This window comes from Felis catus, chromosome F1 (genome assembly GCF_018350175.1).
Source record: "Felis catus isolate Fca126 chromosome F1, F.catus_Fca126_mat1.0, whole genome shotgun sequence".
In the NCBI taxonomy this organism is placed as follows: Eukaryota; Metazoa; Chordata; class Mammalia; order Carnivora; family Felidae; genus Felis; species Felis catus.
In genome coordinates this window covers 11,137,761-11,165,499 of record NC_058384.1, presented here as the reverse complement: position 1 = coordinate 11,165,499, position 27,739 = coordinate 11,137,761, and positions in this window count along the sequence as shown.

Sequence of the window (27,739 nt, the reverse complement as noted above, 5' to 3'; positions counted from 1 at the left end):
GACCTCAGCCTGGTGTCCTACTCCCAGCCTACGAGAGTTTAGGGTTAGTTACTGCCCAGTGAAACTCGGCTGACTGCCATTACACGATGATGAAAGCAAGCAAAATCCCCCAAAGAGATCTATGTTTAATAGTAACTTCTTTTCAAGTTCTATGTCTGCATTTCATCCCAAGTTTCCACTACAGATATCAAGACTTAGATCTTCCTTGTTGAACACAGGTTAAATGTTGCCTTCAGTTTTGTGAACCAAACTTCCACCAACGTTACGTTGATTACCGCCTATCGTCTTTGGAAAGCTGTCAGCAGATAGTGTCACAGATCATGGATCTGAAGTCAACAGATCACTGGTTTCGTAAATTCCCCGGACATTTGCAAAAAAATCTCCAAAGGACAGTGGTAAAATTTTATGCAGCATTAGATTTCCTCCCTTCAGTAAGTAGGATCATGGTGAGAGGAGCATGACCTTTGGCTTTTCAGACCTGGAATCAAATATGCAAAGAGGCACTTTCTAGACGTTTGGGGAAAATAACCTCCCTGAGCCTTGCAGTGTTATTGTAAAAAGGAGTGGTTACTGTACAGAGTATGTCTGTAAAATATCTAAAATGTGCTTCAAGTAAATAGTCCTTATTATTGTATGTAAATACTATGAGAACATCAAAGAGGAATATAACCGTGTTCTGGCATCTTTGGGGGTGTCATTAACGAGTCATTAGGATATTTGTATCCCTGGTAATCTGGCTATGATTTGAGCCAGTGATTTATGAGGGGCAAAACGCTCGCTATCACATTACCTTTCCTGTGCGTCATCTGGCTTCCAAAAATAGGGACGGTGCATTTTTTGGCAGAAATAGGTGGCTGAAATAGCTGTGAAACTGTCGGAGGGCCAGTCCTAAGCATGAAGTAAATTAACCTGAAACAGAGCGGTAGCAGAAAAGAGTCAAGTGACTGTACTCAGCCACGGTCGTGGTGCTGATCAGCCAATTCTTTCTGGCTCCAGGAAGAGTCCGTTTGGTCATAAAAACGAAAGAGATACTGTTTCTGCAAGAGTTTCGCCAATCACAGAGTCCCAAGCCAGTGTCGCTACCCCTCTCAGGGATCAACCCACCCCACGGTGGCTCCAGCCAGAATCCAGCAGCTTCTCTGACTCTTGTCCCTCTCTCCTGTCACCCACTACCTCCAACCCGTCCGCAGGGTCCATTCACCTCTACTCCCTAAACATGATCTCCATCTGTCCACTCCTTTCCACCTCTATTGGTACCACGCCCCAGGAAGGTACCAAATCTCTCATCCCAACCACCACGACTGCCTCCTAACCACACTGCCCCTTTGTCCTTTGACCTCACTGAGAAACATTCTCTGAACGGCATTCAGAATGACCTTTTTTAAACATAAATCCAGGGACAACCAAACATCACATACCTCCCTCTGGAAGTATTCAGCAACTTGATGCAAGATGCTTGGCAAATAAATTAACCTTCGACCCGACCAGCCCTGCCCACTTCTCCATTGGTGCCCAGATCCTCACCTCCCTCCCCTCCTGGACTCCAGCCTTCTCAGAGGGACCCAAGGTCACTGAGATTTTCTTGTCTCTTTTCTTCTAAAAGTTTGATGGTTTGAGCTCTTACCTTTGGCCCTGCGGTGACCCATATCAAGTTTATTCTTATATCTGCTATGAGGTAAGAGTCGAGAATCTTTTTTTTTTCCTTACATATTGGCTTTGGGGCGCCTGGGTGGCTCCGTCAGTTAAGCGTCCGACTTCGGCTCAGGTCATGATCTCACGGTCCGTGAGTTCGAGCCCCGGGTTGGGCTCTGTGCTGACAGCTCAGAGCCTGGAGCCCGTTTCAGATTCTGTGTCTCCCTCTCTCTCTGCCCCTCCCCCTTTCATGCTCTCTCTCTGTCTCGAAAATAAATAAACATTAAAAAAAATTTTTTTAAATGGCTTTGGCTTTCATAGATCCTTTGTTTTTCCATTTAAATTTTTTTTTTCAACATTTATTTATTTTTGGGACAGAGAGAGACAGAGCATGAATGGGGGAGGGGCAGAGAGAGAGGGAGACACAGAATCGGAAACAGGCTCCAGGCTCTGAGCCATCAGCCCAGAGCCTGACGCGGGGCTCGAACTCACGGACCGCGAGATCGTGACCTGGCTGAAGTAGGACGCTTAACCGACTGCGCCACCCAGGCGCCCCTGGCCTAAACTTTAGAAGACTAAACTGTCTAATTCTACTCTGCCGCTAACTAGGAGTATAACCTTGGGAAAGTCATTTAACCTCTCCATACCTCTTTTTTTTTTTATGTTTATTCATTTTTGAGAGAGAGACAGAGTGTAAGCAGGGGAGGGACAGAGAGGGAGGGAGACACAGAATCCGAAACAAGCTCCAGGCTCTGAGCTGCCAGCACAGAACCTGATGCGGGGCTCGAACTCACCGACCAAACCATGAGATCGTGACCTGAGCCAAAGTCACAGGCTTGATCAAATGAGCCACCCAGGCGCCCCATCCAGACCTCTTTTTTTTTGAAATCTGTAATGTGGAGATAACCATTGCATATACCCCACAGGGACATTATGAGGATTCGATGATATTATTATGCAAATCATTGGCTGCATCGCCTGTCACATAACAAGTGATTATTATTATTGTCATTATTTAGATAATTAAAACTGTTAGAAGCTTCTTTGGGGTTGTTTCAGGATATATTAAAAACTGGGTGGGGGGTTGGGGGGGGGGCGGGAAACGAGAAAACAAAACAAAAATAACAAGAACTCTTCCAGAGGTGGGACTTGGGGAATTAGTCGTGACTCTGGGCCTGGCTGCCTTGGGGATAACTTTCTGCCACTGCCTGGTCTGAAACAAAGCTGTTTAGCTGACCCAGGCCTTGTTACAACAGCATTCCTCACCAACAAGCTTCCTTTCTGGAAAGCAGGCGTTGTATCTCCCCCAACAAATGTTCTTTTATTCCCAAAGTCTCCTTTGTTTTAGCCAAACTGCTCATCATGCCATTACCCTGGGACCTGGTTCCCGAAATGTCACAGAGACATGTCAAACCCACAGTTCATTCAGGCACGTAAGCCATAGCTGTTTAAAATCGGGTTACGTGAAGTTGGTGATTTCCCTCGTTAATGTCACTACGTGCTAGAAACAGGATGATTGGACAAGGTGGGAAGAAAGGCTGGGGAGTGGGAGGAGGGAGAGAAGGAGGGAGAGGGAGAGAGAGGGAGAAGGGAGAGAAAGGGAGGGAGGTAGAGAGGAAAGGAGAAAAGAAGGGAGAGAGGGAAAGAGGAAGAGAGGGAGGGAGGGAAACAGGGAGACGGAAAGAGCCAGAAAAAAGGAGGGAGGGAGAGAGAGAGAGGAAGACAGAGGGAGTGAGGGAGAGAAAAGAAGGGAGAGAGGGAGAGAGGGGGAGGGAGGAAGGGAAAGAGAGAAAGAGAGAGAGGGAGGGAGGGTGAGAGAGAAGGAAGGAGAGAGGGAGAGAGAGGGAGACAGGAAATCAGGGAAAGCATCCGCACTGGCAGGGCTTGGAGCTGGAGAGGACATCAGGCCACCTCTTAAGGGCTCCATCAGGGACTCGAATCTTCCTGTGTCTGCTGGGGGCAGGGCGGGACCCCGGAGCGCAGACTGGAGGGAAAGGCAGTTCTTCCAGTCAGGACCCGTTGGACATGACGACTGGCTTGGGTCCGTTCACGCTTTGGCTGAAGCACTTGGCCTCAGTCAGGTGTAAACACAACGCAGGGGGTGGGGGTGGGGGGGGCAATGGAAAGGCATCTGAGCAACCTGGGAGCGGGGCCTGTCTCTCCCAGGGTCCAGTGACCTGTGCTGACCTTCACCACTTGAGGGGCACAAGTAGGAGACAGGAGTCTCCCCGCTTTCTAGGTTGTCTCAGGAAGGGTGGGAGCACAAAGCATGTGATGCAGTTAAAATACTATAGTATAATTATTGCCCTGTTTTGAGTTTAAAAAAAAAAAAAGGCCTTAGAAACTGGCCTGAGCATCACTTACAATAACATCTCATGAAAACATACCCTCGTCTTCTTACGGTGACCACTTCTCCTGGTTTCCGCAATGGCAGGCACGGTTGCTTTTGTGTGTTCTTGAAGGACAAGGAGATGAACGAATCAATGATTTCATCCATCCCTCAAATATTCATTAACACCACCATCGTCAGGTGTTATGCTAGGTGCTGGGGATCGAGAGATAGTCTAGGGATGAAGGGGTTCGCAGTTGACAAAGACAGACAGATACATAATTAGGGAATGACGCAGAATGGGGAAGAGAGATGTGAAGAGGGAGAAGAGAGAGATAAATACAGAAGACAAGACCAGTGGGATACCCACATCCAAGAGTCTGATGAGGGAAGAGGAACCAGCCTCAATACCCCAGAAATTGACACGAAGCCTTTGCAGAACAAACTCCACAACTAAAGGTAGAGACGAGGCCACATCGAAGAAGATAGGTAGTATGGAGACAGGGCTTGGGAGAGAAATGGATCTTGGCTGCGGTGCTGGGGCGAGAGCCACAGTCGCAGAGAAGGACGAGAGACAGGCTAGCACACAGAGGAGCACACGGGGAAAACGAACCCCCGTGGCTATTGGCTTATAAAGCACGAGGGGCTGAATTTCATGACATCTGGAAAAAGTGGGGCTTAAAGCCCGGAGTTTTAAGGTCACGGTGCTTGGCTCTGGGAAAGCCTGGAGATATTGTGCTGCTCTTAGAGGGAAGGCCGTCCAACAACATGCAGACACACAGAATGGAAACAGTGATCTAAGGAGTACCTGGGGCACATATTGGGAGGTTATTCGCTCATTTGAGACCCCTCCTAGAAAAAAGAAACTGGCAGGTGCCATTTCCCTCCCCCACCCCTCAGCATAAGAACAGAGCAACCTGAAGGAACCAACACAGCCCCTACACTCACACTCACTATCCAACTTGCCCCTCCAAGGCCCCCCTTCCATGATCTGGTGGAATCACCCTTCCCAGTCATGCTTGACTCAGTCCCAGTGCAGTGAACCCATACACCCTCCTCCCCAGAAGACTGGCCCAAACTCTGAATGTCTCCTGACCCAAAAGTCTTCTGGAGCCTTGGTTCCAACAGCCGTGGTGACAGGTCTCATCTCACAAACAGACCAGAGCACACCTTGCCTGGTAGGGAATTTAAAGTAATGATCATAAGGATACTCCCTAGACTTGGGAAAAGAACGGAAAACATGAGTGAGAGCTTGAAAACAGAGATAAAGAATAACAGGGCAGAGATAAAGGGCCAACAAATGAAATAAGAAACAAGCTTGATGGAAGGAATGTACAGCAGACTAGAAGAAGCAGAGGAACGAACTAATGACTAGAAGACAGAGTAATGGAAAGTAATCACGCTGAACAAACCAGACAAACAATTATGCAATATGGTAATAGACTTAGGGAACTCAGTGTCTCCATCAAGTAATAACATTTGTATTAAAGGAGTCCCAGAAGAAAAACAGAGAGAAAAGGAGGCAGAAAGTTTATTTGAAGAGATAATAACCGAAAATTTCCCGAAGCTGGGGAAGGAAATAGATAGCCAGATCCAGGAAGCACAGAGAAACACCAACAAAATTTAAAAACGAAGCAGCTCCACACCGAGACATATTGTAATTAAGCTGGCACAACATAGTGATAGAGACAAAAATTTTCATGCAGGAACACAAAAGAGGCCAGTAACTTTCAAGGGAAAACCCATAAGGCTAGCAGGGGATTTCTGAGCAGAAATTTTCCAAGCCGGAAGTGGCATGACACAGTCAAGTGCTGAAGGGGAAGAAATCTGCAGCCAAGAATACTCCATCCAGCAAGACTATCATACAGAACAGAAGGAGAGATAAAGAGTTTCCCAGACAAACAAAAACTCAAGAAGTTCACGGCCACTAAACCAGCCCTGCCAGAAATATTAAAGGGAACATTTTGAGCGGAAAGGAAAGACCAAAAGTGACAGCATAAAGGTTGGAAACACAAAAGCAGTAAACATAAATATTTCTTACAGAAATATCAGTCAAAGAACATACAAAATAAAAGGATGTAACATATAACAACATATACCGAAAACATGGGGAAGAGGGAAGCAAAGAATGGGTTCAAACTTAAACGATCATCAAGTGAATATAGACTGCTATATGCAGATCTTATATACAAAACATAATGGTAACCTTATATCAAAAACCACCTATAAACAGGCAAAAAATAAAGAGAAAGAAATCCAAATATATCACTAAAGAAAATCAACAAACCAGGACAGAGAGAAAGACAAGAGAGGATCAGAGAAAATCTTCAGGAACAACCACAAAACAGGTATAAATGACAATAAATACATATCTATCAATAATTACTTTGAATGTGAATGGACTACATGTTGCAATCCAAAGATAAAAGGTGACAGAGTAGATTCAAAAAACAAGATGCTGGCTATATGCTGTCTACAAGAGATTCGACTTTAGACCTAAAGACCCCTGCAGATTGAAAGTGAGGGAATGGAGGAACATCTATCATGGACAAGGATGTCAAAAGAAAGCTGGAGTAGCAATGCTTATTTCAGACAAAACAGACTTCGAAGCAAAGACTGTAACAAGAGACAAAGAAGGACACTATATAAAAATAAAAAAGGATGGCAATGCAAGCTGGTGCAGCCACTCTGGAAAACAGTATGGAGGTTCCTCAAAAAAAAAACTAAAAATAGAACTACCCTGTGACCCAGCAATTACACTACTAGGCATTTATCCACGGGATACAGGTGTGCTGTTTCAAAGGGACACATGCACCCCCATGTTTACAGCAGCACTATCAGCAATAGCCCAAGTATGGAAAGAGCCCGAATGTCCATCGATGGATGAATGGATAAAGAAAATGTGCTATATATATATATACATACAATGGAGTATTACTTGGCAATCGAAAAGAATGAAATCTTGCCATTTGCACCTACATGGATGGAACTGGAGGGTATTATGCTAAGTGAAATTAGTCGGAGAAAGACAAAAATCATATGACTTCACTCATATGAGGTCTTTAAGAAACAAAACGTGAACATAAGGGAAGGGAAACAAAAATCATATAAACACAGGGAGGGGGACAAAACAGAAGAGACTCATAAATATGGAGAACAAACTGAGGGTTGCTGGAGGGGTTGTGGGAGGGGGGAAGGGCCTAATGAGTAAGCGGCACTAAGGAATCTACTCCTGAAATCATTGTTGCACTATATAGTAACTAATTTGGATGTAAATTTAAAAAAATAAAAAATGAAATTAAAAATAAACAAAAAAAAATAAAAAAGGACAATCCAACAAGAAGATATAACAGTGGTAAATATATATGCGCCCAAGATAGGAACATGCAAATACGTAAAACAGTTAATAACAAACATAAAGGAACTAATCGATAATTATACAATAATAGGAGGGGACCTAACACCCCATATACATCACAGGACAGATCATGTAACAGAAAATCAACAAGGAAACAATGGCTTTGAATGACGCACTGGCACAGATGGATTTAAGAGATATATTCAGAACATTCCATCCTAAAACAGCAGAACACACATTCTTTTCAAGCGCACATGAAACATTCTCCAGAATAATCACACGTTACCCCACAAAACAAGCCTCAACAGATACAAGAGGATTAAAGTCATATACACATCTTTTCTCACCACAACACTATAAAACTGGAAATCAACCACAGGAAAAAAATCTGGGAAGACCACAAATATACGAAGGTTAAATAACATGTTACTAAATAATAAATGGATCAATCAAGAAATAAAAGAAGAAATTAAAAAGTACATGGAAACAAGTGAAAATGAAAACAAGATGGTCCCAAATCTGCAGCAAAAGTGGTTCTAAGAGGGAAGTTTATTGCAATACAGGCCTACTTCAAGATGCAAAAAAAAAAAGCTCAAACAACCTAACCTCACACCTAAAGGAGCTAGAAAAAGAACAACAAACAAAACCAAAAGCAGCAGAAGGGAGGAAATAATAAAGATTAGAGCAGAAATAAATAATATAGCAACTAAAAAGCCAAACAAACAAACAAACAAAAAACAATAAAACAGATTGATGAAACCTGGAGCCAGTTCTTTGAAAAAAAAAATTAATAAAATTGATTAACTGTTAGTCAGACTTATCAAGAAAAAAAGAGAGGATTCAAATAAATAAAATCACCAACAAGAGAGGAGAAATAAACAACACCACAGAAATACAGCAATTATAAGAGAATACTGTGAAAAGCTATATGCGAATAAACTAGATAACCTAGGAGAAATGGATAAATTCCTAGAAACGTATAAACTACCAAAAGTGAAGGAGTAAAAAAGAGAAAATTTGAACAGACCAATAACTAACACAGAAATTGAATTAGTAATCAACAAAACAAAACAAAACAAAAACAAAAACAGAAAACAAAAACCAAAAAACTCCCAACATGGCTGGAAAAGCCATACTTATTTCAGACAAAATAGACTTTAGAACAAAGATTTTCCTCTTGATATGTAGCCATGACTATATGGCTTCCCCTGCATATTCTACCAAACATCTAAAAAAAGACTTAATACCTATTCCTCTCAAACTATTCTAAAAAAAAAATAGAAAAAGAAGGAAAACTTCCAAAATCGTTCTATGAAGACAGCATTCCCTTCATACCAAAACTAGATAGAGACACCACTAAAAAAGAGAACTAAAGGCCAATATTCCTGATGAACAGAGATGAAAAAATCTCAACAAAATACTAGCAAACTGAACCCAAAAATACTTTTGAAAAAATCATTCACCACAACCTAGTGGGATTTATTCCTGGGTGGCAAGTGTCATTCAATATTCACAAATCAATCAACATGATACATCACGTCAATAAGAGAAATGAAAAGCATCATATGATCATTTCAATAGGCACAGAAAAAGCATTTGACAGAGTACCACATCCATTCGTCATAAGAACCCTCCACCAAGTAGGTTTAGAGGGAACATACATCAACACGATAAAGGCCATTTATGAAAAACTCACAGCTAACTTCATCCTCAACGGGGAAAACCTAAGAGCTTGGCCCCTAAGGTCAGGAACAAGACAAGGATGTCCCTTCTCACCACTGTTATTCAACATAGTACCGGACATCCTAGCCGCAGCAATCAGACAAAAAAAAAGGAACAAAGGTATCCAAATCAGTAAGGAAGGAATCAAACTTTCACTATTTGCAGATTACATAATACTGCATATAGAAAAGCCAAAAAGATTCCACCCCCAAACTGGAGCTGATACACAGATTCAGTAAAGTCACGGGATACACAATCAATGCACAGACATTTGTTGCATTTCTATACACCAATAATGAAACGGCAGAAAGGGAAATTAAGAAAACAATCTTATTTACAATATCACCAAAAACTAAAAGATACCTGGGAATAAACCTAACCAAAGAGCTGTACTCTAAAAACTGTAGAACACTGATGAAAGAAAGTGAAAACGACACAAAGAACTGGAAAGACGTTCCATGTCCATGGACTGGAAGAACAAATATTGCTTCAGTGTCTATACTACGCAACGCAATATACACATATAGTTCAACCCCTGTCAAAATTCCAACAGCATTCTTCACAGAACTAGAACAAACGATCCTAAAATTTGTATGAAACCATAAAAGTCCCCAAATAGTCGAAGCAATCTTAAGAAGAAAAGCAAAGCTGGAGGCATCACAATTCTGGACTTGAATCTGTATTACAAAGCTGTAATCATCCAGACAGTATGGCACTGGCACAAAAATGGAACAGAATAGAGAACCCAGAAATAGACCCACAACTAAAGCATAAAAATCCTGGAAGAGAACACAGGCAGTAACTTTTTTGACATGAGCCACAGCCACTTTTTTCCAGACATGTCTCCCGAAGCAAGGGAAACCAAAGCAAAACTAACCTAGTAGGACCATATCAAAATAAAAACTTTCTGCACAATGACAGGAACAACCAAGAAAACTAAAAGGCAACCTACGGAATGGAAGAAGATATTTGCAAATGACATACCTGATAAAGGGTTAGTATCCAAATATAGAGAAAATTTATACAACTCAATACCAAAAAAAAAAGAAAGAAAGAAAGAAAGAAAACCCCACACAATAAAAAATGGGCAGAAGACATGAACAGACATTTCTCCAAAGAAGACGTCTAGATGGCCCAGAGACACATGAAAAGATGCTCATCATCACTTACCATCAGGGAAATGCAAAGCAAAACTATAATGAGACACCCCCTCACACCTGTCAGAATGGCTAAGATCAACAACACAAGAAACAACAGGTGTTGGCAAGGACGTGGGGAAAAACGAATGCTCTTGCCCTGTTGGTGGGAATGCAAAGTGGTGCAGCCCCTCTGGGAAACAGTATGGAGGTCCTTCAAAAAGTTAAAAACAGAACTACTTTATGATCCAGCAATTGTACTAGTGGATATTTACCCAAAGAATACAAAAACACTAATTCAAAGGGATACAGGCACCCAGATGTTTATAACAGCATTATTTACAACAGCCAAGATATGGAAGCAGCCCAAGTGTCCCATTGATTTATGAACGGGTAAAAAAGAAGTGGTATATACGTATATAGATATATACCATGTATATAGGTATATGAATATAGATATAGATATAGATATACGTATATAGATACGTACATATATAGATATTACATATATACATATATACATAATATACAATGTAATATATATGTAAGATACAATGTAATATATATGTAATATACAATGTAATAAAAAAGAATGAAAGCTTGTCATTTATAGGGATATGGATGGAGCTAGAGAGTATAATGCTAAGCAAAATAAGTCATAGAAAGACAAATACCATATAATTTCACTCATATGTGGAATTTAAGAAACAAAACAAATAAACAAAAGGGAAAAAAAGGAAAGACAAATCAAGAAACAGACTCTTCATTATAGAGAACAAACTGATGGTTACCAGAGGGGAGGGGAGTGCGGGGATGGGCGAAATAGTTGATGGGGATTAAGGAGTGCACTCGCTGTGATGAGCGCTGGGTGATGTACGGAACTGTTGAATCACCGAATTCAACTGAAGCTAATATAACACTATATGTTAACTAACTGGAATTACAATTTTTAAAAAAAAAAAATTTTAATTGAAAAGGAAAAGCCCTAGGAACCACCCCCCAACCCTCCCGTGCACTGTATCACTGGGTAAGCTGGAGACAACGAAAACATCACTGAAACAGATGGTCCCTCCTACGAGGGGTGGGACTCTAAATTCACTAATTGAGAAACTTGAGGCACAGCAAGGGCTGCTGACATTTCCAGTAGTAGGCATCCTGCTTCGTTGTAAATGCACTTAATAGGTAGGGAATTAAAGCAGAAGTGGATCTAACAGAACTACCTTCAGCAGATGTTCAGCAAATCCTTTCCAATATGAGGGACTCCAATGTTAACTTCTTAATTCAGTTTGATCGCTTCTCAGGGATTTATATTAACAACATTTGGTATGACACCAAATGATGGAATACCGTCGGGGTAAAATTTTATTTTGGACCAATGGTTTTCTGATTCAATCTGCTTTCTTCTGAAGGACAGGTCTCTACAGGAAAACTCTGTATCCCTGCTCCAGGCTCTGTGATGTCCTACGACTCTAGGATTGCCTTAGAAACTTGGCTAAAACTGCTTGATTTTTCTCTGGAACACCTATGAAGGTGCTGTCTAAAGTGTGTAATTTCTCTTTCCTCAGTATAATTCAGGAATCAATGACTGCTGGTTTGTGTCTCAAAGAGTTTGGTTTTCCTAGGCGTAGACAGGTCTTGGCCATTGACAATAGATTAGCATCACTATCGAAGGTCAGATTCTCTAGTTGCCATCATCTATCATTGTTTCTATGGGGGTCAAATGCATCCAAGTATATTTTTCTACCATTTTCTCAGCTCAGGGCACACTAAGAACTTAGCTCATGTTCTTACCAGGATGTGACCATGTACGACTTTCACCTCGCATCTGGTAAGTAGGATGCTGAGGCCTGGTAGAAGCCAGAATGAGAATTAATTAGATAAAATGCTTGCTAAGGACGTGGACAAATAAGGTTGGGATGAATGGAGATCATCCACCATGATTAAGACATACTCAAAGTAAGGCATAGTAGGAGACACAAGAAAATAAAACAAGTTCCTTCTGGAGGTAAAAAAAAAAAAAAAGAGAGAGAGAGAGAGAGCATTATAGGTTCCCATAAAAATACAAGAACACAAGCAGAATTTGATGTTCCAAAAATAATGTTGTTCTCTTACTACATGCCAAGGCCAACATGACAAACATTCCCCATGCTGTTTACCCCAATCTCTTCTTCAGCCCAGAGACTTCGAGCCAAACTTGGTTCTTGGGTCCCCGGCTCATACTAACAAATAGGAGCTGAAAGTTGTGGGTTAACTAAATTTTATCTATTCTATGCCAGACGCTGTGCTAAGATTTATGGAAAGAATAGAAAAGTCCTACGCTATCCCTCTTTTGATGAGAAGTGTGGGGATTCAAGTAGAATGTTCCACTATCAATATCCGAGTCAGTGCGTGATGAATCTATGGAAGAAAAGAAAGAATTTAGGGAAGGAAACATATAGCTTTCTAAGCCCTCCAAATGGCCTTGAAGAATTCAGGATATCTCATGCACTTCTGGAGCGACAGTGACTTGTCTGCCTGCACAGCCACATTCCTACAGGGCACTGGGGAGGAGGCAAGCTTCACAGCACAGGGGACCTGCCCTAGGTGCTTCTACGCATGATGTTGCCGAGGCCTTTCTCTCTTCTGCTGACGTCACCGATCTGTCTCTAGGATGAACTGCCCACTGGTGAAAGCACATGTGCCCTGGCACCTGCGCGCCTTTCCCCCCTTTTCCCTTCCTCAGGGCCAGCCCCCAGGCCTGGCCCGAAGCAGCATGAGGAGGCTTTGAGCAAATGTTCTTTTTACCTGTTGACCGTTCAGGGTGTTTCACTTCCCTTATGGCTGCTGTAGCTTCTCTAATTACAAAAGAAAATCAATTTGAGAAATTATGTCACATAAGATGTTAGGGATCTGAATGAGCATTCAGTGTTCTATGTAAGCGATGACTCACTAAATTCTATTCCTGAAATCATTAGTACACTATATGTTCACTAGCCTGGGTTTAAAGCTTAAAAATGAATTAAAAATTAAAAAATATATCTATTAGGGATTTGATGTTCTGACTTCTCTCAAGGACATTCAGTTTCAAGGTTAACTTGAATAGCTATTAAGGTATCTTAGCCCCTGAAATGTCAGGTTGGGAAGGAAATGTGGGGCTTCCCAGAAGACGCCTTGCTCCCCACCCTTGGTCTTCAAGTCACGACCACATAGGGTGGTTTATGGAAGGGGTGGGAATAGACAGAAACCAGTCTCTGGCCAGCTTTTGGCCCTCTGAGGAAATATTTGAGATATCGGGGATACGGGTGTTTAAACTTAACGTCTAACAAGGTCATTAGCTTTCAGTCTTTGCCATGGCCCCTCCCACTACTGCATTCGTCCCCTGAAATATTTCATTTCCTTGTCAGCCCTTCTTATATCCCCCCCCCCCCCACTTCTCCACCCTAGAATGTTGTCTGGAGAGACTCTGGGGTCAGAAGAGCCAGAACTGACCGTGCTCTACCATTGGCTACGTGAGAGACCTGGACTGTTTCCCTCCACGGGGAACGGTTATTGCGAGTGTCAGATGATGTGGTAGGTGTGAGTGTAGGTGTGAGTGTAGCTTCGTGAACACATAAGCCACGTGAACACTTAAAGCCCAATAGATACTGCTCTGGAGAAGAAACCGTTCTGCTGTAAGTTTCCGACTACACGCTAGTGACGTCAGGGCACAGACACTAGACCTGGGGGGGACATGTGCCTCAGGAGCAGCCACTGTAGAAGGACCACGAAAGAGTGTGTCAGAGACGATGGCGATTGTGGACCCACTAGTGACTCTCTCGGGCACAAAAAGCCAACACTTAAAAATGGGAAGAAGAGGGGCGCCTGGGTGGCTCAGTCGGTTGAGCGTCCGACTTCGGCTCAGGTCATGATCTCACGGTTGGTGGGTTCGAGCCCGGCGTCGGGCTCTGTGCTGACAGCTCAGAGCCTGGAGCCTGCTTTGGATTCTGTTCTCTCTCTCTCTTTGCTGCTCGTGTGCTCTCTCTCTCTCTCTCAAAAATAATAACAGTATTATTAATGAGTTACGTTATTAAAATAATGTTAATACGTTAATAAAATAAATATATAATAAATAAAATATATAATAAATAAAACAATATAATGTGTTGATAAAATCATAATTATGTTATGTTAACATAAATGTTATTAAGTTATATTATTAAAATAATAACATAATTACTAATAACAATATTGTTATTAAAATAAAAAAAATTTTTAATGGGAAGAAGACCAGAACGATGGCTAGAGGAAACAGCGAGGCATAAGACCGCCAAGGCAGAATGTACTGAGGAGCAAGAAGGCAGAGCTGGGAGAACAGCCAAGAGAGGCAGAGCCACCACCGCGGGGAAACGCGACAGCAGAGGTCAGCAGCTGCTCAGCAGGGAGGAGAAGACCGGGGTGTTCAAGCCACCCCAAACGACCCAGTTCCTGAACAACAGCCTGTGTGGCCCGGCCTCCTGATGCTTCAGGAGGCCCATGCAACCGCCTTCTGTTTTCCTTAGTTCCCCGTGTTTACATTACACAAGCCCAGTCGCGTACAGAAACCCCAACAGATCGCTTTCCGGCAGCCTCAAAAAGACTGGTGCCCTGTTTTGTGCGGGTCTCAGCCCATCAAGAACCAGGGCCGTGTTTGGACTCGCCCTGGTGCTTCTTATAAGAATCGCACGACCGCCTTCAGCAATAGCCACCAGGAAACTTTGAAAAAGTAAACGTTGATTTCTTACGAGACCTGGAAAGTACGCAGCACAACCTGGGGCCACAAAGCAAGGTAACCAGTGGAGAGCCAGAGAGAGCAGGAATTCTGCTTTTATTGGGGTCAAGGGTAGAGGGGGACCTAGGGTTTCGCAGGCTCGCTGTTGGTGAATAAAACAAGGGGCCCAGAGGGCCCATTATCTAAATCAACCACGATGTTTATTTTTTTTTAAGCTTTATTTTTGAGACAGAGAGAGAGACGGAGTGCGAGCAAGGAAGGAACAGGGAGTGAGAGGGAGATACAGAATCTGAAGCAGGCTCACATGCTCTGAGCGGTCAGCGCAGAGCCTGATGTGGGGTTGGAACCCACGGACCGCGAGATCATGACCTGAACCTACACCTGAAACTATGTTAATTAACTATATGTTAATCAACCATATGCTAATCAACCATATGCTAATTAGCTATATGTTAATTAACTATATGCTAATTGCCCTGGAATTTAAAATTAAAGTAGGGGCACCTGGGTGGCTCAGTCGGTTGAGCGTCAGACTTCCACTCAGGTCGTGATCTAACGGTTGGTGGGTTCAAGCCCCGCGTCCGGCTCTGTGCTGACAAGCTCAGATCCTGGAGCTTGCTTCGGATCCTGTGTCTCCCTCTCCCTCTGCCTCTCCCCTGCTCATGCTCTGTCTTTCTCTCTCAAAAATAAACATTAAAAATTTAAAAAAAAAAAGGTGACATTTATACAGTGGAAAAGACACCAAAAAGATAATATTAATAAACTCTTTGAGGGTGCCTGAGTGGCTCAGTCAGTTAAGCGTCCAACTTCGGCGCAGGTCATGCTCTCATGGTTCGTGAGTCCGAGCCCTGTGTCCGGCTCGTGCTGTCAGCACAGAGCCCGCTTCAGATCCTCTGTCCCCCTCTCTTTCTCTCTGCTTCCCCCCCACTCTCGCGTGCTCCCTCTATCTCTCTCTCAAAAATAAATACACATTTAAAAAAATATATTAATAAACTCTTTGGCTCTCAGACCTGCCTGAGAAAGCTCCAGACCACTCACTGTCTCAAAATAATATGCATGAAGAGAGAAAGCAGAGTCCCCCGAGAGGAGAGTCCAAACTCCCGAGACTGCACATTTGAAACGTACATGCTTTTTTTTCATCCACAGATTTCATCTAATTCTCAAAAGCCACTGACTTCGATGTTCCTAAACATCTTCCTTCTGACACCCCTTTGACTCGGGCATATTTTACAAACTTAACCTTTTATTGGTGACACCATAGCTTGAGTTTCAGTCCTAAGCAACGACACTCTTTCCTATCCTCTCCCCAAGCCCCTTAGTGCTCCCTCTTTTCTGCTTCCCTCCTTCCCCATCCATCTCTTTCCTTCTCCTTTTCTGGCTCCCTTTCCAGGTTCCCTGCTTCTCCTACCTTGAGTTTTGCCCACCAATGACTCCCATGTTCCTCATCTCTCAGAGCTAAAGAAGGTACTACTCCCCCATTTAAAATATCCCACCTAAATCTCAGTCCTTCTCCTCCTCTCTCCCTATCCTTGTCAGTTGATGTCCACCCCCAACCCCCTCTGGTAAGTGCCTGGAGAGTCACACAGTGTGAGTCACTGTGATATTAATGTCCTTGGTGTAGGAAGATGACATCACTAATCCTCCATCAGCGGGCCCCTGTGCCCTTGAGCAAGTTTCTCTATGGTAGGAAGGAGTGGGTACCAAGGTCTTCCCATACCCCAGCTCAGTGACCCTAAGAATCATTTCAAGAATTTTCTAAGCTGAGGGGCGCCTGGCTGCCTCGGTTGGAAGAGCATGTGACTCTTGATCTCAGGGTCATGAGTTTGAGCCCCATGTTGGATGGAGAGATTACTTAAATAAAAAACTTAAAAAAAAAAGAATTTTCTAGGGGAGCCTGGGTGGCTCAGTCGGTTGAGCAATCTGACTTCGGCTCAGGTCACGGTCTCACAGTTCACGAGTTCGAGCCCCACGTCGGGCTCTGTGCTGGTGGCTCAGAACCTGGAGCCTGCTTCCAATTCTGTATCTCCTTCTCTCCCTGCTCGTCCCTCACTTGTCCTCTGTCTCTGTCTCTCAAATATAAATAAATTTTAAAAAAAATTTTAAAACAATTTTCTAAGCTGGGATCTGGGGCACAAAAATGGACCCAGGGTGGAAAGAAGCCAATTTACTGTCTCTTGAAGTTTTGATCCAGGGCAAGAAGGGTCTTAGGAGGCCCATGGCCAAAACCAGAAGCGGTCAGAACATCTTAACTGCAATTAAGGTTGTTTATGGTTACTTACTTGATTATTCTTCTCAAACTGGAAAAAAAAATCAGAGCATGGGCATGTCACATCATCTCTAATGCCCCAACCCTCCTTGGGAAACAAAAATTCACTGTGATTAAGTAACCCGCAAAAACCGCAGAGCTAGTCAGAGATCAATCCAGGACTGAATCTCCTTTTCTTTCCATGACTCCGCACTGCCACGTGCCTTCCAGCTTCAGTTCCTCTCCTCCTGGATGTCGATAACTTGAGCCCCAGTCATGGCAGGAGAAGAGCCCAGGGGCAGCTTAGTGACCACGAAGTCCTCCTCTGGCCGACCCTGCCCTTAACAGTCTCTTTTCTGCACCAAATCTGAGACTCTCTCAGTCACTGGGGATCTGACGACTAACCCCTGTCCTCAGGGTTTTAGGTGTACGTCTTTATAACATGTCACCTTATCCCTGGCACGGAAGAGGGACCCATTTCTCGCCTCCTTTATCTGCCCTAATTACTTTGATCAGCTGGCGCAGGAAGCAGCTGGAGCTACCTGCAAATAGTTTTCTTCCTTTCCGTCATGCCTGGAAAGTGATCTTTTCTTGGCTGGAGCCAGCCCTGCCATCCTCGTGCTCCAAGATCCAGTGAAGGCTAGTAAATATCAGTCTGGTACCACGCTCCGGTTTCATGACTCATGTATCCTCTTGCCCTATCGAGATTATCAGGGGGAAAGGTATTGTGTGTTAGTGACGATGATCGTAGCTTCAATGGCAATAACCATGATAGATAGAAAGTGTAATCTTGGGTACTTTGACATGCCAGGCAATATGCTATACAATTGGTGACATGGGATTCCGGAAGACGTCTACGGACTTCGGAGACAATACAGTTAACCACGACCCCATAGTGTGCTCAAAATTCTGATAGGAAACATTGGGGAAGAGAGAGAAAGGAGTCCCTTCTAAATGCAGGTCTGTTTCCGGGCTTTGAAGATTAGAGAGAACTCCCAATTAATTCTATAAGCCTTTGTTGGATGCCTACTACATCCTGGCCTTTAGGCTAAATGGTGAGACAATTCAGAGAGGGATTAAAACAAGTATCTTAAAATCTATCTCAAGAAACAGACAGGAGAGAACGAAGACTTCCATGATGAATTGGTTGGGGGGGGGGGGGGGGGAGAGGAATGATGCGAAGTATAAGAGGATCCCGGAAGAAAAACAGATTAAATCTTCCCTGGAGACTGCAGAGAAGATTCTTGCAGAGGGCGGCATCAAGTTTATCCTGAAAGGTAAACTTCTCCCTACATGGAGAAGAAGAGGAAGGATTTTCCCACTCAGGAAATTACTAGTGATGACAGCTACCATTGTTGGATAGATACTACGTACCCAACACTATTCCCATGACATTGTATGTATTGATTTATTGAACCCTGATAACAATCTCAAGGCTAGGTGTTCTTTTCTTTAGTCCACACATCAGAAAAGTGAGGGTCTTACAGCCAGGTAGTTTGGCTAAGTACCTAAGTAGCTAAGTTTTCAGTCTCTGGCTGAACACCCCATGTCTTCCCACTACCCGACATGACTTCGTGGGAGGGACACATGACTTCGTGTCACATTTGTGATGTGCTTTACAGATGTGACTGCCATCTTTGTAAAAGGCCACATTAATCAGCCTATTAAACTTTGTTGTTTGTTTCAATAATATTTCCTCCACGGTCTGCAAAGAGACACAGAAACAAGAAGCAGTTTAGCCCTGGCCAAGGCGCAATGATAAAATGATAATAACTTATTGGCATTACTATTATGTCTTAGGCAGATACTGTCCTGAGTACTTTATGGATCTGAATGCTGAACTACTTGATGAAATAATTATTCGTAGCCTACAGAGATGAGGGCATCAACACAGATCTACACGTCTAGGTTACAGGCTAACCTCTTATGTCATTTACTTTGTGCAGTTTTTTTTTTTTTGAAGGGAGGGACATTTTCTCTGAAGTCTATTTTATTGAAAGCACACACAAACTTCACTCCTCCCCCAGCTGCCTCCTTTCCTGACCCCTCTCTTTTCTTTAAGAAAAACTCCAAAGTTGTCTATCTCTGAATCCAGTCTGTTAGTGTCCTTTGGGCAAACGGATTCCGTTGCGATGCAGACCAGGCTATGCTGACTGAGGTCCCCAGGGTCAAGGGGTCCCCTTGAGTCCAAGGGTCCCCTAATCCCTTCTAGCGTAAAGGTAAGTGGCATGGTCTGCATAGAAGGGCCGCCAGTCTGGCTGCGAACGCATTTGGATGCTTAAAATACCAGTGCAGTAGAAGGCTGGCCTGCCAGATGAATGTTGACCGGCAGGAAGAACAGACATTCCAAAGAAAGGGCCATTTCTCTTTCACCCCCAGCCGTCATCTCGGATTCACCTGGGAGTTTGAAGCAAATTGCCAAGAACTTCAGAGTCCTGTTTGCTGCAAGAAAAAAATGAGGACAGAAAGAGAGCTGGTGGCCCATCGTTTTCTCCCTAAACCTCAGCCTGGCTGGAGAAAACATCTAACCGTGCTTAACGAGTGTCACTTTCAATGGACAGCTACTAACCTCCCTGAGGTTCTCGGTGGTGGCCTGCCATCTTATTCCATATCTCTGGTTCATTCGGTCTCCTCTCCTGGACCAGAAATTCCCCTCTCCTCCCACCTTAAATCTCCAACGACTCTTCTCACTCTTGGCTGATGGCACTGCTTATTCCCTACAGAAATTAGAAACAATCAAAAAAGAACTTCCACCTGCTTCCACCTACCAATCTACCAGCAAGCTCCACCTATGTGAGCTGCCGTCTTCTGGCTCAGCGTATGAACTACCCATGGTCCCAGCTGAAGCCGACCCTATACTTGCGTCCTCGGTCTCACCCCTTGCGCTTTCTCAAAGATTTTGCTCCCTCCGGCGTCCGATCTCTTTCCTCCATGATGAGTTTTCCTACCTGCACACAAACATACCGTTGTTTGTCTCGTTTTAAACGCATCTCTCCACCCCACTGCTGCCTTCAGCTACTGTCCCATTTCTCTGCTCCCCATTGATAGCAACGGTCATCATTTGTCTTCAGGCAGCACCTTCCCTTTCATTCTTGGACTCAGTCCAGTAAGACTTTCCTTCTCCCGGATGCCTTAAAAACTGCTCTTGTCAAAATCTCCAGTCCCCAACCCCATCCACACCACACACGTAGCCAAATCCAGGGGTTCTCACACTTCATCTTGCCTGACCTAACAATAGCACTTGACCACGAGGATCATGATTTCCTTCCTGAAATATTTATTTTCTGGGACCTCATTCTGGGTTCCTTGTCTACTTCATTGGCTGCTCCTCCTCGATCCCCTTTGTTGGTTCCTACTTGTATCCCTGCCATCCAGGTGCACACAGGTCGAGGGCTTAGCCTTCAGGTATCTTCACCATCTATGCCCATGCTCTTGCTGATCTCGTCCAGTCTCATAGACTTAAATACCATGTCTATGCTGATGATCCCCCAGTCTATGCCTCGAACTTAATCTCTTCTCTAAACACCAGCCTCGTAAATACAACTTCCCCATAATATTCCACTGGATTTTTAAAGTTCTTTTAATGTGTATTTATTTTTGAAAGACCGAGAGACAGAGTATGAGCAGGGGAGGGGTATAGCGAGAGAAGGAGACACAGCATCGGAAGCAGGCTCCAGGCTCTGAGCCATCAGCACAGATCCCAACACAGGGCTTGAAGCCACAAGCCGTGAGATCATGACCTGAGCCGAAGTCGGACACTCAACCAACTGAGCCGTCCAGGTGTCCCTCCACGGGATTTTTAGTAAACATTTCCCATTTATCATGCCTCTTAATTTCCCATTCTATCCCCAGATCTGCTTATCTTGTAGCTTTCCCCATTTCAGTAAACGGTAACTCCATTCTTCCAGTTGCTTGGGCAAAAGCCTGAAGTGATCCTTGATTCCTCTTCATTTATCCTTCATGTCAACAAATCATGGCAACTCTTCTCTCAATTTATAGCCAGAATCTGACCACGCCTCACCACTTCCACTATTCCCGCCTTGGTTCCATCTACCGTCACCTCTCGCCTGCATTACTATAAAACTATCTCACAATTCTCCTTTACCCCATCCTTGTTCACTTATAGTCCCTTCTCCATCAGCAGAGTGATCTTCTAAAATGTAAATCAGATTGTGATTTGCTCTAAATCTGCTCTAAACTCTCCCCGCTTCTCATATCATTCAGAGTAACACCCAGAGTCTTCACCATTTTCATCGGGATGGCAGGATGGTCTGAGTTTTTCCTATGTGATGGCCCAACCTGAAAGAATAGCACTGACCAGTATTCTCCCAGTTGTTCAGGTCAAAACCTTGGACTCACCCTGGACTCCTGCCCTTCTCTCACATTCAATCTCCACTCCATCTGCCAATCCTGTCAATTCTGCCTTTATTTTTTTTTTTAATTTTTTTTTCAACGTTTATTTATTTTTGGGACAGAGAGAGACAGAGCATGAACGGGGGAGGGGCAGAGAGAGAGGGAGACACAGAATCGGAAACAGGCTCCAGGCTCTGAGCCATCAGCCCAGAGCCCGACGCGGGGCTCGAACTCATGGACCGCGAGATTGTGACCTGGCTGAAGTCGGACGCTTAACTGACTGCGCCACCCAGGCGCCCCCTCAATTATGCCTTTAAAACATCCCTAGAATCTGGTCCTTTTTTTACCACCTACATTACTACTGTTGTAGTTCAAGCCAACATTACGTCTCATAAAAACTATTTCCACAGCATTCTCATTGGTCTCCTTGCCTTAACACTTGCACCTTTCAGAGTGACCTTGAAAAGGCACAGGTCACATCGTGTCACTCCTCTGTTCACTGCCCACCTCAGAGAAAAATCCAAGATCAGGTGGCCTGTAGATCTGATGATACAGAGGTAACCACAGTAAGAGTAATTTCAGGGAAATAGTGAGAACAGAAACCTTATGAGCTAACGAGTTAATTAAAGGTGGTGAAATGGTAACACCCAGTATAAACAACTATTTCAAGAAATAGATGAGCATTTCACATTTAGAATAGTTACTCGAAAGGGAGAGACTGAACGTACAGTAGAGAGAGGTTGGGTGTAGCCCCAGACGAAGCAGAAGGCATTGAGAACTTGGAGACTCAGTTGAAAAAGACAGCTTCAGAGAGGAAATAGGACATACATTCTAACGAGGCAGAAAAGGAAGAAAGGACTGGTGTGACGCAGACATGCTTGTAGGTGGTAGGAGTGAAAGTCAAAAATAATAAGGAGGTCCACGTGATTGGAACGTTTTCACCAATATTGATCATGCTCATTGAGTGCGCCAATAGATTTTAAAAGCAATATCAAACTTGTAGCAATATCAAATACTATTACAATAAAACTGAATCTAATTCTGGATGGATTTTCTTTTTCAAAAAAGGGTTTTCAATATCACCCTCGGGAGCACATATACTTATTCGATGTCGGGTCTCTGCTAAACAATGAGGAATATCAATGTTCTTACAATGGTGGTTTGCAAACCCCCACGCGTTCAAAAATGGGTTCCGGTGAGTTAATTTTGTTAAAAACAATAATGTGTTTTGTGTCCACTGCTGATTTAAAAGATCAAGCAATAAAATAATTATCTGAAGTGTGTTTCATCACAAATGGAAGCTTAAGTGATAGTAAAAGAGATTATAAGGCAGTCAGTGGAATTCACGTGAGCACGCTCGTGACTCAGTGAGCTAGTTCATCACTCGGCTGAGCAAGGCTAGCTACTGGAGGTTTTCACTGGTATATAGATTCACATTTGTCTATTCTTAGTCATATACTATTTGATTTACACATATCATTATTGTATACCCATAGTTAACCATCATGAAGACAGGCCACTTACGCCACGTTACAGCTGAAATACATAACAAGTTACTAGGGAACATAAAGGAATTATAAACGTTTGTGAGTTTCTCCAAGGGGCTCTTCCCCAGATATGTGTCGAATGCATTTGGTCCAAATTCTCTTGTATTCCCAATCCGTAAATGGTACACTACCCATTCAGTCTTTAGACACAAAAACCTTTGAATCTTTTTTATTCTTTTCCTTCTCTCAATCCCCATATCCAGTCAATCAATCAATCAATCAATCAATCAATCAATCACATCACCAAGATGGCAGACACTACCCCCTTAACACCTTTGGAACTGAATTTTCAACCCCCTGCCAGTCTCCGCACAGAGCCCCCTCACTTGGGTCACTACCAGCTTTCTGTGTAATCCTCTTTCAGCCTAGAACCACACTTCTTCTGCTGCTCTGATCCCAATCCTTTGAGAGTCCCCTGGAGCTTTTAAGATAAAGCTCCAACTCCCAAGTGAGATCAAACCATAAAGCTCTGAATGGTGTGACCACCGCTGCCTGATTTTGACCTTCTTCCTCCTTATTCTAGCCCACGTCTCATTTTACCCCAAGCCTATCCATGCTTCGGTGACGACAATCATGAATGCCTTAGAGCGTACCAGCACGACCAAATGCTACTCCCTTTACAGGAATTCCTTCCACCTCCTATGTCTAACTACCTCCTCTTTATTCTTCAAAGCAGAGTCCTGAACTTGATACATCCTCGGAGGGGTTTGTTTCTGTTTCCGTTTCTGTAGGAGGAATATGTTTGTCCTGACATAATCTTACTCTTGTCTGACCACTCTTGATTTTAGCAGTGTATAGGTTAAAAAAAAAATTGAGAAACAATTGAAGGCTTCTTATGAGAGAGAACTCTGATCCACACACTTGAAACTACCCCAACACCGTGTGTTAACTATACAGGAATTAAAATTTTTCTAATAACAATAATAGTGAAAGAACCGTGATTCGAAGAGACGGCCAGGGTAAAAGGATGAGAAGGACAATGACTGGACCATACAGCCCCCTTTGAAAGAGAAATGCACGAAAAGTGTTGAATATCTTACTCTGATATGGCATAACATGGCTTTTTCTCCATGCCCGTACTGAATTATGTTGTTGGCTACCGCTGAATGATGCAGGATATCAGCTTACTTACTAAAAAGGAGGTGGATACAATGGTCACACTTCTAAAGAGTAACCATGGGTACCTGGGTGGCTCAGTCGGTTAAGTGTTCAACTTCAGCTCGGGTCATGATTTCAGGCTTCGTGGGTTTGAGCCCCGCACTCAGAGCCTGGAGCCTGCTTTGGATTCTGTGTCTCCCTCTCTCTCTGCCCCTCCCCTGTTTCCTCTCTCTCTCTCAAAAATAAATAAACATTAAAAACACTGTTTAAAGAGTAATCATAATGCCACAAAATATACAATCAAACAATAAAAAACAAAGTGATCTTGCTTTGGACAATTCAGAAGGCACTCTACAGAGATGGCATAATACAATCACTAGATTCTAGATGCTCGGAAGACGCCTGTTGAACAGAACTCTCTGGATGCTGGGAACGGCTCACAAGTACTGTATCTACATGTCACAACTTTCCTTCTGTCCCATCTCAAAATTAAAATTAAAATTCTTGTCCAGACCCTATGTCCTTACTTAAATCAATGCTTAATTCATTTCTATGTCAACTCTGGGCACTTCATCTTGGAGTCGAAGGATCGTAACGTCTCTTTTCTGGCACTACCTTGTGAAGGAGAGAGACAAGATGCTCCTTTTCCCAACTTTGAAGGTCCATTTCGAATTTTGCCTCCTCCACAGGGCCTTCTGGGCAGTGGGCTGCTGATAAATGTGTAAGCTCTGGAGATGAGTGGGCAGAAGAGGAACACTGATTTACAGTGTTTGCCAATTTTCATGGTATAAATACTCCCACCATGGCCAATTTCAACCTACCAGTGGTTTAGCAACCAGCTGTATGTTTAACAATGAGCTCTCAAGGACAGGTTCCAGCCAGTTCCACACCACCACCGCCTCCAGGTGACGCTGGTCCACAGACACCTGTCGCTTATCCGAGCCCGACTCCACACTTCACTGTCCCCACCTTACACTCTGACAGGTTGAAACTCACCTGAGTCCTATGCTCCGGGAGAACAACAAAGGTTAAGAAATGCTCTCACCCCTTTGTTCTCAGGAATCCCCTACCCTTTCGGGTTTCTCAAAAGGCTACCGGCAAAGGACCACCGCACCCTCCGATATTCTGAATGTTCTCAGGGTAAGACCCTCCTCGTGATTCTTCTTTATTTGTCTATAACGCCAGGTCACTGTCCTATTCTTTGCGACACTGCTCCTGAACACATGTGCTCCCTCTTGGAAAAGTCCAAATGGAATCATCTCTTGCCCCAGAGCTCATAAGAAATGCAGGATCTGAGGCCCCGGATACACAGAATGGGAAGTTTCATCGCAACACCCCCGCCCCCCCCCACCCTGGTGATTTATTTGCACATTACAGTGCAGGGGGTAGTTTCTATACAGTGTGCAGCAGGGCGGGGGCTCCTAACCCACTTTGAGTGGTCTCAAGGCAATTCCAATGAAGAAGTGGCATCTAAGCTAGAGCCTTAAGATCCACACCCGGTCGCCTACGATCGCAAAGGGGACAGAACAAGCGCACCCGCACCTGCAGGCCGTTCCCCGAGTCCGGCTTCCCTCCCCCCTCTTCCCGCTGCCCTCTGGCTCTCCAGTGCCACGCTCCACCCCTTGGCTGCGGGCCTGGTGAGCTCAGGCAGTCCTAACACCACTGCGGGAGGAGAAAACCCCTTTGGCCCCGTGGATTCCCCATCGTCAGAATGGCTTCCACCCCAGCGGAGGGCAAGCTGGTCTTTGGAAGGATTTTTCTCTACGTGTCGCTTGGAGAGAGGGATGACGGATGGCTTGATGAATTGTCCGCTGAGCTCTGACTCTCGGGCACTAAATATAGACTGTGCACATGCTGGAAGAGCTAAATTTAGCAGCACTGGCCAGGAGCGAGAGGAGGGGCTTCGGGGCTCTCCCAGGACTGGAGGGAAGGAAACAGCAGCCCTCAGTGATGCTGGACAGCTGCTCAGCCCAGGAGTAGTTTATTATTCCTGGCAGGGAAGGAGGTCCGCTGGGGATTTCATCTGAGGTTGATTTGTCTGTTGAAGGGGCTTGTTGAAAGTCATTTTTCTGTTAAAAGAAAAAAAAGGGGGGGGGGAATGCAGATAGGGAGGCATCTCTCTGCCTCCATCTGATGAGTTTTCTCCCATTTGGGTTATAGCACAGCGCTGTCCTCCTCAGGCGGAGTTCTGATCTCCTGGTGGGTTATTTCTAAATCTGTCCCGTGCTGCCCCAGATCTTCTTTGTTTAGTTAGATAAGAAGGCTCTAATTATTTAGATTGAAGGTCAAAATCAGCGTGGATCTCTAATGCGGCCCAATTGCAATGCTCTCTCGGGTTAGAAAAATCCCAAGGGCCCGGTATACTTTGGGGAAAGCCATTCAGCCGGCAAAGGGAGGAAAAAACAAGATCTTTGCTCAGGTTGAAGCGAAGGAAGGAAGAAACAAGATCCCTTGGCCCCCTGCCCCTCGTCCAGCAGCGTGAAAAGACGGCATTAGCACAGCACTTAGCGGCTCCTGGCAGCGTGCAGGCGGTCGGAACAGGGTGGCATCCGTTCAGGACACAAAGTGTGTCTTCTGGCCCTCCATCCCCCACACCCACGCCAGTGGCCATCTGCGGACAGAGAAGCCACAGCGGACGTCCGCTTGCCATTTGCCGCTCCATTATCAAGAGCCGGCGTCCCTCTCCTATGGTAAGACGGAAAACGCTCATCCGCACTGTGATTGCTGTCTTCGGGCAAGGGCAATGGAAAACAGGCTCTGAGCACCCCCTACAATCACTTCCCATGAGACCCAATCACGTGGTCTGAGTAAGGAACCGAGGAAGCTGTCCCCCTGATCTCTCAGCCCATAGCTGCATTCCAAGGAGCTGGGAAAAAAAAGTCTCCCACTTCATGGAGACGGAACACGGCTCACGGGCTCACGACAGACGGTGCTCGAGGAGCGGACATAAGTCATGGGGTGCTTGTGGCCCAGGGGCTTAGGGCGGATCAGGCCACAGGAGCCTAGATCCTCCCTGCCCGAGCCAACCTCGGGTTTCCGTCTCACTCCCTTGCAGACCTGGGGCATGATTTCTCTCTCAAGGCTTCAGTGCCTCTGGAAGAGGAGTGGGCCGGCCACAGAAGCTCTCTGAGAAGCCTGTGAGCAGCCTCTGCTGGTGTCACCTACCACCTCGAAACTGTTTCACATTTGAAGGATGGTAGTCTTGATCCTAGGGACCCAAGGTGTTGGATAAGGTGACATCACAAATATAGGTTCATCTCATTTTACCCAATCAACGGACAAGTGTGCATACGTCCCACAAATAAATCCCCCCCTCTGTCCAACATGGTAGTTTATCACTTGGTTTATCTTTAACTGTCGGGGACGTGACTGGGTGCTCTTGCGGCAATGACCGAGGCACAGGCTCACCACAGACTCTCTGAGGGTTATTGGATACTATGGACTCGCGCATCTTCCCCTGTCTCCGCTCACTGGACAGCTTTAGAGCTCTGGAGGACTAGAAGTTAAGCTTTGGAAAACTGAGAGTAAAGCAAACGATCCTTGCCTATAGAAATGCAAATGAAGTTTGTCTGGTAGAGATTTGATTGGTTTCC